The sequence below is a fragment of the Mytilus galloprovincialis genome, chromosome 5 (genome assembly GCF_965363235.1).
Source record: "Mytilus galloprovincialis chromosome 5, xbMytGall1.hap1.1, whole genome shotgun sequence".
Classification (NCBI taxonomy): domain Eukaryota; kingdom Metazoa; phylum Mollusca; class Bivalvia; order Mytilida; family Mytilidae; genus Mytilus; species Mytilus galloprovincialis.
Genome location: NC_134842.1, coordinates 64,977,115 through 64,987,144, shown reverse-complemented (window position 1 = coordinate 64,987,144; position 10,030 = coordinate 64,977,115). Strand labels below are relative to the sequence as shown.

The 10,030-nt window shown below is 31.9% G+C and overlaps 1 long non-coding RNA gene across 1 annotated transcript; it reads left to right on the top strand.

The window, feature by feature from the left end:
* The first annotated feature begins 1,676 nt into the window (after nt 1-1,676).
* On the top strand, nt 1,677-7,696 carry LOC143076255 (uncharacterized). The gene is made up of 3 exons (XR_012978579.1): nt 1,677-1,983; nt 3,391-3,514; nt 4,045-7,696. It is a non-coding gene; the product is annotated as an uncharacterized LOC143076255 (long non-coding RNA).
* Nucleotides 7,697-10,030: the final 2,334 nt, after the last annotated feature.

Sequence of the window (10,030 nt, the reverse complement as noted above, 5' to 3'; positions counted from 1 at the left end):
ACAGTCTAAGCCTCAATAGAAGTTTCTTATCTTATTCAAATCAAGTTAATTAGGTATTCAGCAACATGTTCCAGCTGTACATACTATTAAAATAATACTTTTATATTTCTTTTCAGATTCATGAACGAATCCGAAGTATGTCGAAGACAAATGAAGAAACAGCGAACTTTGCACGAATTAATAGACTTCTACAAAGAGCTGCAACTCCAGCAGTTAGACATGAGTTTGATAAACAGTTTCACCCCAGTGTATTAAAACCAACCCTGAACCAAAGTCGCATTAGCTTAGAAAAATTAAGAAAACAAAGAGTCATCAACCATTATCAATGGACTTTGTTATTTCCCAATAATTGTAAGATATGCATGTACCTACGTCGTCAATGTCGTAGCCTGCAAAACAGTTTAACATCATCCTAAGAAACTTTTTGTTTAAATTTTCCCCATTTGTTTTCAATGTATAACTGGAAACTTATATGGAATATTTAATAAAAAGTATGAACTGGTGAAAGGCAATCACAAACTGTTAAGCTATATCATCATCATCGGTCGCGGTCTTTGAAACAGTATGCAATTCCCAAATATCACGCCGAAGGTTCTCCTTGCAAAGATATATACGATGATTACCACCGAGGATTTAAATCATATAGATTCGTCTAAGTTTCTTTAAAATGTGTTGTTTCTCAATCTTTAGTTTTCTGTGTACATTTTCGATTGCATATGTAAGTATTGGTATAAGGTGATGTGATATGATTTCCAATGAAACAACTATCCACCAAGTTTCAAATAAAGTGGATGTTTGCAATTATATACAACCATACGGCCTTCAACACTGAGAAAGACCCATGCAGTGTGGGCTGCTTTTAAAATCCCCGACATGATAAATATGCAAACTTTCAATTGAGAAACTAACGATTTACTTAATGTATAACAAAACAGTTGACGGGAAAAAAACTAGAATGCATAACATAAACCAAAGACAACCACTGAACAACAGTGCACATGTTCATAAAGAATTTTTCGAGATTACACATGTTTATGAGAGCTTAGCCACCTCCTAACAGTTTCATTTAAAAAAAATAATAACTTCGGTATTAAATGAATCAGAACAACACAAACTAGACCTGCTGTAATTACAAAAGAAAATCAATTATTCTTATTATTCAAGCATTGTTAAATAAAACCGAGTTACCATAATTTTGTAATAAAAAAGCGTAACAAATATAAATTCCACAGTTGACCTATATATATATATATATATATGCTTATAATGAATACGGATATTTCAAAAAAGTAAGAACTTTTATACATATCAACCAACTTTTCTGAGACATAAAAACCTGTAAAATTCTTCTTCTGATAACAATGCACAGTCAATCGCATCCAATGTTTTGAAAATCAAACGTTTTGATACTATAAGCATCCAAATCAGAAGAAAAGTGCCATGATTTGCAAAATTTAATTACTGATTAATGTGTTTGGAGCTGTAATCATACTGTAATTTTACTATCTAGACTTAATATGATCTCTTGTCTAATTTCTATATAATATTTTAGTTCCGACTTGTTATCTTATTTTCCCGGTTTATAAACAGAAACAGAAACCCCTAAATGTTTTCTTTCGTCATAACTCTTAAAGGCTTTCAATTCGTTTTAGGTACCGGTATATAGAAACATTATCTTTTTGTCCTTCATCAATTTAAGTTATGAAATCCATGTTGGTGAATTAACGATGGTTACATTAAATTAATACATTTGTTTTTGCTGTAGGTGCACCGTCATCATTAGACTTTGATCTTACTTTAATGATATGTCTATTGAAAAACTTAATCGAAAAATATGAATCAGATGCATTTCCTGCGGAAACCGACAAAAGTGAAGCTGCAAGTCTGTTGAGATTGAAACACTATAGAAATACAATAGTACATAGTAAGGGATTCACTTTGTCTGGAAAAGACTTTAAGAAATACTGGGAACATATTACTGATGTAAGTTTAAAAAATCTTGATTATAAAAAACATATTTTCAGAATTTGTTGCACAATTCAAAAAACTTTTTATTTTTAAAATGAACTAGAACGATAATTCATACACAAGTTGTACAACAAATCAACAACCAAACTTACCAAGCGTCAATTTATTTCGTGTAGATCATCTACCATCTTGATTTGTTTAAATTTTTTTCGTTTTTCTTAAATTTTCCAAGTTGAATGACTAATTGTTCAACGGTTCACAATGGTACAGTCAGTGTTTAGTACATAGCAGATGGGTTAATTATATATTTGTCCATAGCATCAATGGAGAGTGATATACAAATGCACATATGGATAATGGACCAGCCACACTTTATATATAGAATTAATTTGGGTATACACCCGATTGTCATGAATTGCATGGCCTCCGCCCCAACTTTCAAAAGAAATAAACAAGAAATATTTCTAGAACTTAGGTAAGTTGGCAACAAAATCAACGTACGTATCCGCCTGCAAGGAGTCATCATACATGGTAATATAAAGTATAGAGTATAGGTACTGACGTTGTTCATCATCTAAATTACGTGTTTTGGTGGTTTTTTTATTTGTCGTTGTAAATGATTAATTTCACTAAAATATATAAATCGGATATGGCTCGTTACTTGAACATCCATTCATCGTTTTATTGTGTTATGGTAAGTTGTTGCATTCCTGTGTTTCGTTCTTGCACATGAGCTTTATCTATATATTCTTTATCGTTTTTCTGAATTTGCATATTTGTTTTTTTAGAGTGATTAAGATTATGACAAAATGTTGTTACTGTACCCCTCTTTTGCATTTTATCTTTGATGTTTGTTTGTTTTGATCATACGTTATTGACAACATAATGGAAATGTATACAACTGTCTTATTGAGAGGTTTAAATAGCTACATGTATAAAACCATGTGTAATCAATCATTTTATACATGAGAACATGTCTGTATCAAGTCAGGATTAAAACAGTTGTCATCCATTCGATTGATCTGTAAACCTTTTGATTTTGCCTTTTGGTTGTGGACTTTCCGTTTTGAATTTGCCTTGGAGATCGATGATTTATTATTTTTTACTGTTTACCAGCTTGCAAATGAAAATTATAATTTTTCTTAACGTAAGCGTGAGGTTGTTTACAAATTTCGAAATTGTCGAGATAATGTCGGTTTCTAGCTATAAGTTGCCGATCATTAGTCAAATTGCAACTATAATCATTTCAATCACACAATGTCCGTATTTTCATATTATTAACAAGGTTCGGGCTATTGAATTTGTTAAAATATATTGCTATGTGAAATAGAGTGTTCATGATAAGGTGTAAAAAATAAATGTATCTCATAATCATATCTTTAAAATGTATTTAGATATTGCAATGATTAAAACATCTTGCAGGCGATTTGCAACCTTGGTGGTGAAAACTATAGAGAGACGTGTATGCAACTCAAATGCAGTCCACTTGACGACAACGAGAAAGACTTACAATTAGAAATCAAAAGGATTTCGAAAAGCATCCGAGGTAACTTTAGGTTAAGTGCATGATATCATTTTATATAACCAAGTTTAAAGTACAATAAGATAGAAATTGCTATTATAATTTTTTCATATCAATCAAAATAAATATTTTCTTTAATGATTTTACGTACGTCATACATTAATGTTTTCTTTGATGGTTTGAAAAAGGTCAAAGTTATTTATTCGTTTAAATCAGTTGGAGTAAATCGATCTGATGATAATTTAATTGACGAAATAAGAATAGTTGCTAATTTTGATGAATACACGTATTAAAAAATTATAGGAAATGGTATAGGGTTATTGTATAAAAAAAATTGCCTATATCTTCAAGGTGTTAAGACATTTAAATATAAAATCGTGCGAGATACTTGAACGTTTAGTTTATTACTTATTGTTTTTTTCCGTCATTTCCATTTTAACATTGAAGAACCTAAACAATACAGCTATGGATTTTGACATTTGAAATTGTTGATTTAAGTTATATGAAGCGTGCATAATCAGCATTAAAGCATGTGTAACAATTATCAATTTCAGAACCAGACAAGGAAGAATATATTTATTGGATTGAAGATACAGATAGATATTTTCCTAATTCTGCTGCTATCAAAGAGATCACAGAAGCATTTGATAAATGTAAACACCACTTTGTAGTAGTATCGGGAAAACCAGGAACAGGAAAAACAGCTCTTGCTCGTTATGTTGCGTTGCAGCTAAACAAAAACAACGATTTTTCTATTGTTCCTGCAAACAACCCAAACATTATAAAAAATCACCTAGAACTAAGATTTCAGACGAATATTACAACACATAAACTTAAAATAAAAAAGATGCCGGTGGTAACTGATCATCGCGGAAAGAAAAAACAAGACATGAAAAATGAACCTGCCACGAAGAAAAAACATAACAAACAAGAAAAACATGTTAAGGTCCTTGCACTTGATGAATCACATGGTATACAAACTAATCATACTAAAACAATATTTGTAATTGATGATTTTCTCGGAAGATATACCGTTAACAAACGAGTTACAAATGCATGGAAGCAACTATTCTATGAACATTATTTTTGCCCAAGCAATGAGACTGATTCTATTTATATCCTGGTAACATGCAGAGAAGAGTTTAGGAAGTTAGATCAGTTCAAATCATTGAAAACACTATATCAGTTTTCTGAATATAACGTATCCAGTGAGTTACGGGAAACGATTGATCAAAAGCTAGATATTGCGTCATGTCACATGAACCCAGAAACAACTCAGTTACTGTTTGCTGAACTAGATATTCAGAAGGTAGACAGATTTTATACTCTCTGTCTTTTATACTCACAGCTACATCAAAGCACCGAAAATATTATTTTTTTTACAGATCCTAATTCTGTGTTAGAACAGGAATTTGAGGAAATACGAACACTCAGTGAACCATGTTATATTGGTCTTGCCCTAGTTACTATATTTGATGGAAAATTGAGTAAACCACTGTTTGATAAAAATCTTGAAAAGTTAGTAAAGGAAGTGAGTGTAGAATGTAAACTATTCCAAAAAAATATAAAGTTATCTCAGATACAGCAAGAGTTCGATAAAGTCGTTGGAAGATATATTATAGATGAGACTACAGCATATTCACTGGTGCACCCTGAACTTTATGATATTCTACTTAACTATTTTATAAAGAAAACTCCAGTATCCTTAATTGCTTTTGGAAGTAATGATTTTCTACAAACTCAGGTAAAACTTGAAGGATTCGCAAAAGATCCTAATTTGGCAAAGAACTATGCAGAATTATATTTTAATCGATTGATAAAAGATATCAAACATAAAGAATTTGAAAATGCGTTTCGAAATATGCAGGTAGCAAACAGCAAGTATGAAACAGAATTGATTCAGCATGTAAATAAGTCGGATGGAGTTCTAACGATATTAGCATCTAGCTGCTTACCATTGATTTTGACTGTAGAAAATGATTTCAGTGAATTATTGGACCTTATCTTGAAAAAACGTCATACATTGAGTTTGTCCCGAGAAATAGTGGTTACAAGACAAGATGATTTCAACGTCATCGATTACGATGATCGAGAATTGTTGAAATTAGAATTATCGAATAACGACGAAGAGATTATTTTAATGTTTGCATGCTTATGCGGAAGCGTTAGTGTCGTTAAACTTCTTCTTCACCTCGAATATGACATAAATTATCAAAATTCTATGCAAAAAGCACCCATACATCTAGCATGTTTACGTGGAAGAGAAGTGGTTGTCAAAGTACTGTTAGGCATACAATCCACTGCGAAAGACGATGACGGCAGTCATAAATCGCTCGAAACCGACTGCGATATTGATATTCAGGATGTTAACGGTCTAACAGCTCTTCATATGGCTTGCAGAAATTGTCATTCACATGTCGTAAATCTATTATTACACAAGTGGAAGTGTTCATTGGGCGATGCAAACGAACAGAGCAGAATCTCGTTATTTTCAGATAAATTAAGCGTAACAGACAACCAGGGTAGAAATGCACTGCATTTAGCATTCGTCAACGGTTCAGAGGTCATAATCAAAATGCTGTTTCAAGCAATTTCATTAGCTAACACTACTGATCCGGGTCAACATACTGATGAAAGTCATGAAAAAATGCCTATATGTAATCTTATAAACACACAAGACAAATATGGAAAGACATTTCTTTTTACAGCCTGTGAAAACGACAATAAGAATTGTGTTGAATTTCTACTGAAATACGGATGTTGCAATATTAACCTTTATAATGATCGTAATGAAACACCGGTCTTTCGTGTCTGTCAATATGATAATACAGGACTAGTAGACATTCTGGTAAAATATAAGGCAGATGTTAATATCAGAGACATAACTGGTAGAACGCCATTACATGTTTCCATAGAAAACAAAAATGAAAACATGGTGAAAAGTATATTGAATAATAAGAACTGCAAAGTGAATGCTAAAAATCACGAAGATGACGACTCTTACATGTCTTATTCTGCTCTACATTTTGCCATTTTTAGAAAAAACATTAACATTGTCAAAATCTTACTAAATGCAGAGTGCAATGATAAGTGTGACATAAATTTAACTCATTTAGACCTGAAAACACCATTAATGACAGCAGTTTCAACTGGGTCTACAGATATTGCCGAACTTTTAATTAAAAGCAATTGCGATTTGAATAGATATGATAGCAATGGCAGAAAAGCCTTTCACATTGCATGTGAAAACAATTACAATGGAGATATAATCGCACTTTTTTTAAAACGAAAAGAAGACTTTGACGTAAATGATGTAGACAGTGTATTATATCGAACCGGTTTACATCACGCGGTGACTGGCAACAATATAAAAGGCGTAAAACTTTTAATGAAAACAAAAATCAACATTAATATGCAGGATAAATACTTAGAAACAGCCATACACCATGCATATCGGTGTAGCAAATTCGAAATAGTAAGGGAACTTTTAAAAAATCAGGAATGCGATATAAACCTGCTTGATAACACGGGGAGAAGTTTATTGCATATTGCGTGTACTAATAATGACATTTCAATGGTGCGAACCTTATTGAGGAAAAACTGCGCAATTAATGCTCGAGACGAATTAGACAGAACACCATTGCATATGACCATGAGCTCAAATTATATGGATATATTTACCATACTAGTCAAGAAAGGAGATCTTAATGTTAAAAACTTGAATGGTCAGACTTTGCTTCATATTGCATGCCGGGAGCAACGCATGGGTGCAGTAAAACTTATATTACAGAACACATGCGATGTTAATATTCAAGATAACTCGGGTAAAACGGCGTTGCATATAGCAGCCGAAGGAGACGATCCTTCTATTGTAAGAGAATTATTAAAAATAAAGTGCAAATTAGACCTCTGCGATACCAGTGGAAAGAAAGCACGTTATTATGCGCGGGAAAATTGCAACAAAGAAATAGACAAAACATTTATGCAATGTATGGGAGACACTGGAGATGAAAACAAGTAAAGCAAAATAATGAAATACCAAAAAGATACATGTTATTATAAACTATACGCAACATTATATTTTTAGGCAAGGTTTATGAAAAATTAGAAACTTATCAAAATAAATACATGAAATACTAACCTTTATGATAAACATTATCATGTAAATCTGGATGGTTGGATATACGGGATTAACTTCAAAGACATAACCACCGAAACTTATCTGAAAGACATTCAATGGTCAACATCTGAAAAGAAAAATATGCCTGACGAGTTCTGGTAGATCCTTGGCCTTATGCACAATAAGAATAATATAATGATTTTTAACGCTCGAAGCCCATTATTGAAAACAAATATTAAGAGACATCCCAATGTAATGCATATCGATGCCAAATCATCCTTTTGTTTTACTTGTTGAACTGAACGAAAAACATAAAAAATAATTAAGAAATAGACGTAAATAACGCATCAATCGATATATCAATTCATAGGATAATAGTATTTAGACAACACATTGAAATATGTTATTCATCTTATATCTATTTATATAAAGATAATGAAATGTGGTATCGTTGCAATTTAGACAACAAGCAGCCAAAGTTAAAATCAAGTGAATACAAGTAGTAATAGGTAATCGTAAGTCCTTCGCCAATGAGAAAAAACGCACACCGTATAATCAGCTATATAACATGTATTAGGCGCCGACATGAAAAATATGAAATAATACAATTGAGGAAACTGACGGCTTGATTTACAACATAACAATTCACGGAAAGAAAAAAATAACGAACAAAACCAAACGACAACCACTTAACTAAATATCTTTACTTACAAATACATATCGCAAACCCTTCTATTTGGGACAGTGGTGTAATAGTTAAACATAAGAACAAATTATGAATCAACGCTGGGAAGTGCTTAACCAGTTAGATCGGTAAAGAGCAGAAAAAAACATTTCACATAGTGGATATGGTCAGGTATTTATACATCCTATACACATTAAGATATACAGATCTGAAAGTAATCGAATTTACTGACAGGTTATTCAACCCCCAACAAATTAATGGAAAATCGTGTATCTTAGACTTATAGAGGGGCTAAAGATACCAGAGGTATAGTCAAACTTATAGATCGAAAACAAGCTGACAACTTCATGGCTAAAAATGAAAAAGACAAACAGACTAACAATAGTACACAAGACACAACATAGAAAATTAAAGACTAAACGGGATTGCCGAAATGTGACAGCGTGACTGGGGCTATTAGAAACTATTCAAAGTAAATGTAACGTACATCTGTGTGATAACACTGGAAAGACCGCGTTTTTGTTACGTGCTTGCCAATTGCAACAAATATATAGTCATACAATTTACGGGAAAAAATTACAACGAAGGAAAGTTAATAAAAAAGAGAAAACAAATATATTACTGAATTTCTTTGTGGTTCGTCAATCATTTAGGGACACTATTGGAAGTTACACTTATTACAAGTACGATTATGTCAGCCTGCTTACAACACATTCGAATGAGCAACTATTTCACAAAAATCCAAAAGACTTTTTGACAAATAACACGTTTTATCTTATTTTTATCCATATACCTAGTCTTTAATGTTGAAAATACAGGCATTGACATCGTCGTCATAGGTAAAATAGCGATAAACAGATGACCAACGATAATATATAAATATCTAAGCAGTGCATGAGAAATACACTTCAAATATTTCCGTATTATTTATATCAAATACAAATATTGTTACAGTGTACTCTTTTCGAAAGTTTAAAAGACATAGAAATAAATCTTCTAGGTCGAGGACTGTTTTTGGGGTATCTAATACAGATTTTTTCAGTTTTTTATTCGTTTAGAGTATTTGTAAACATTTAAATCATAAACCATAAACTTTTTACAATTTGGCTATTTCTTGTGTTTCGTAATGATATGTATTAGTCCCATCTGAACGCAAAGTATTAAATTTCACGTTCATTGTGAAAGTATGCATACCAGTTATTAAATGAACTCATCTCTGGTATATCAGCTAAGACGTTCTCACCTCTCTAAAACTTCTCTCGTGGGTCTTTCTTCGATTCTAAAATATATATTCAGAACCCTTGCAAACACACACGTTCAAGTCCTTAAAACGTTCTTCATGTGCAGACTTCTCAATCGTTGGGGAAGTTTTTATCTTTTGTGTTTTGTGGTTTTTTTTTCGAATTGAAAATCTTGTCGTGAATTACTTTATGAGAGAGAAATGCGATCTATGCGCGAATTAAATGATTTAAAAGTGTAAACAGCAAGAAAAAGATTTAGCAAGGATAAACAGTGGTACGGGATAGATTCAGGGACATTATTATTAATATATCCAAGTGAATCATTTTGATTTTGACTAATAGGAGATTGAGGTGTATACATTAATTCGACCCTCAGTGTTTATTAAGTGATGCTATAAGCCAAACTATTTAAAATACAAAATTTATACAAAATAAAAGAGAAGAAAAACTTATAATAAATCAATTAAGACAAGAAAACTTGCTGTTTTTTTCTT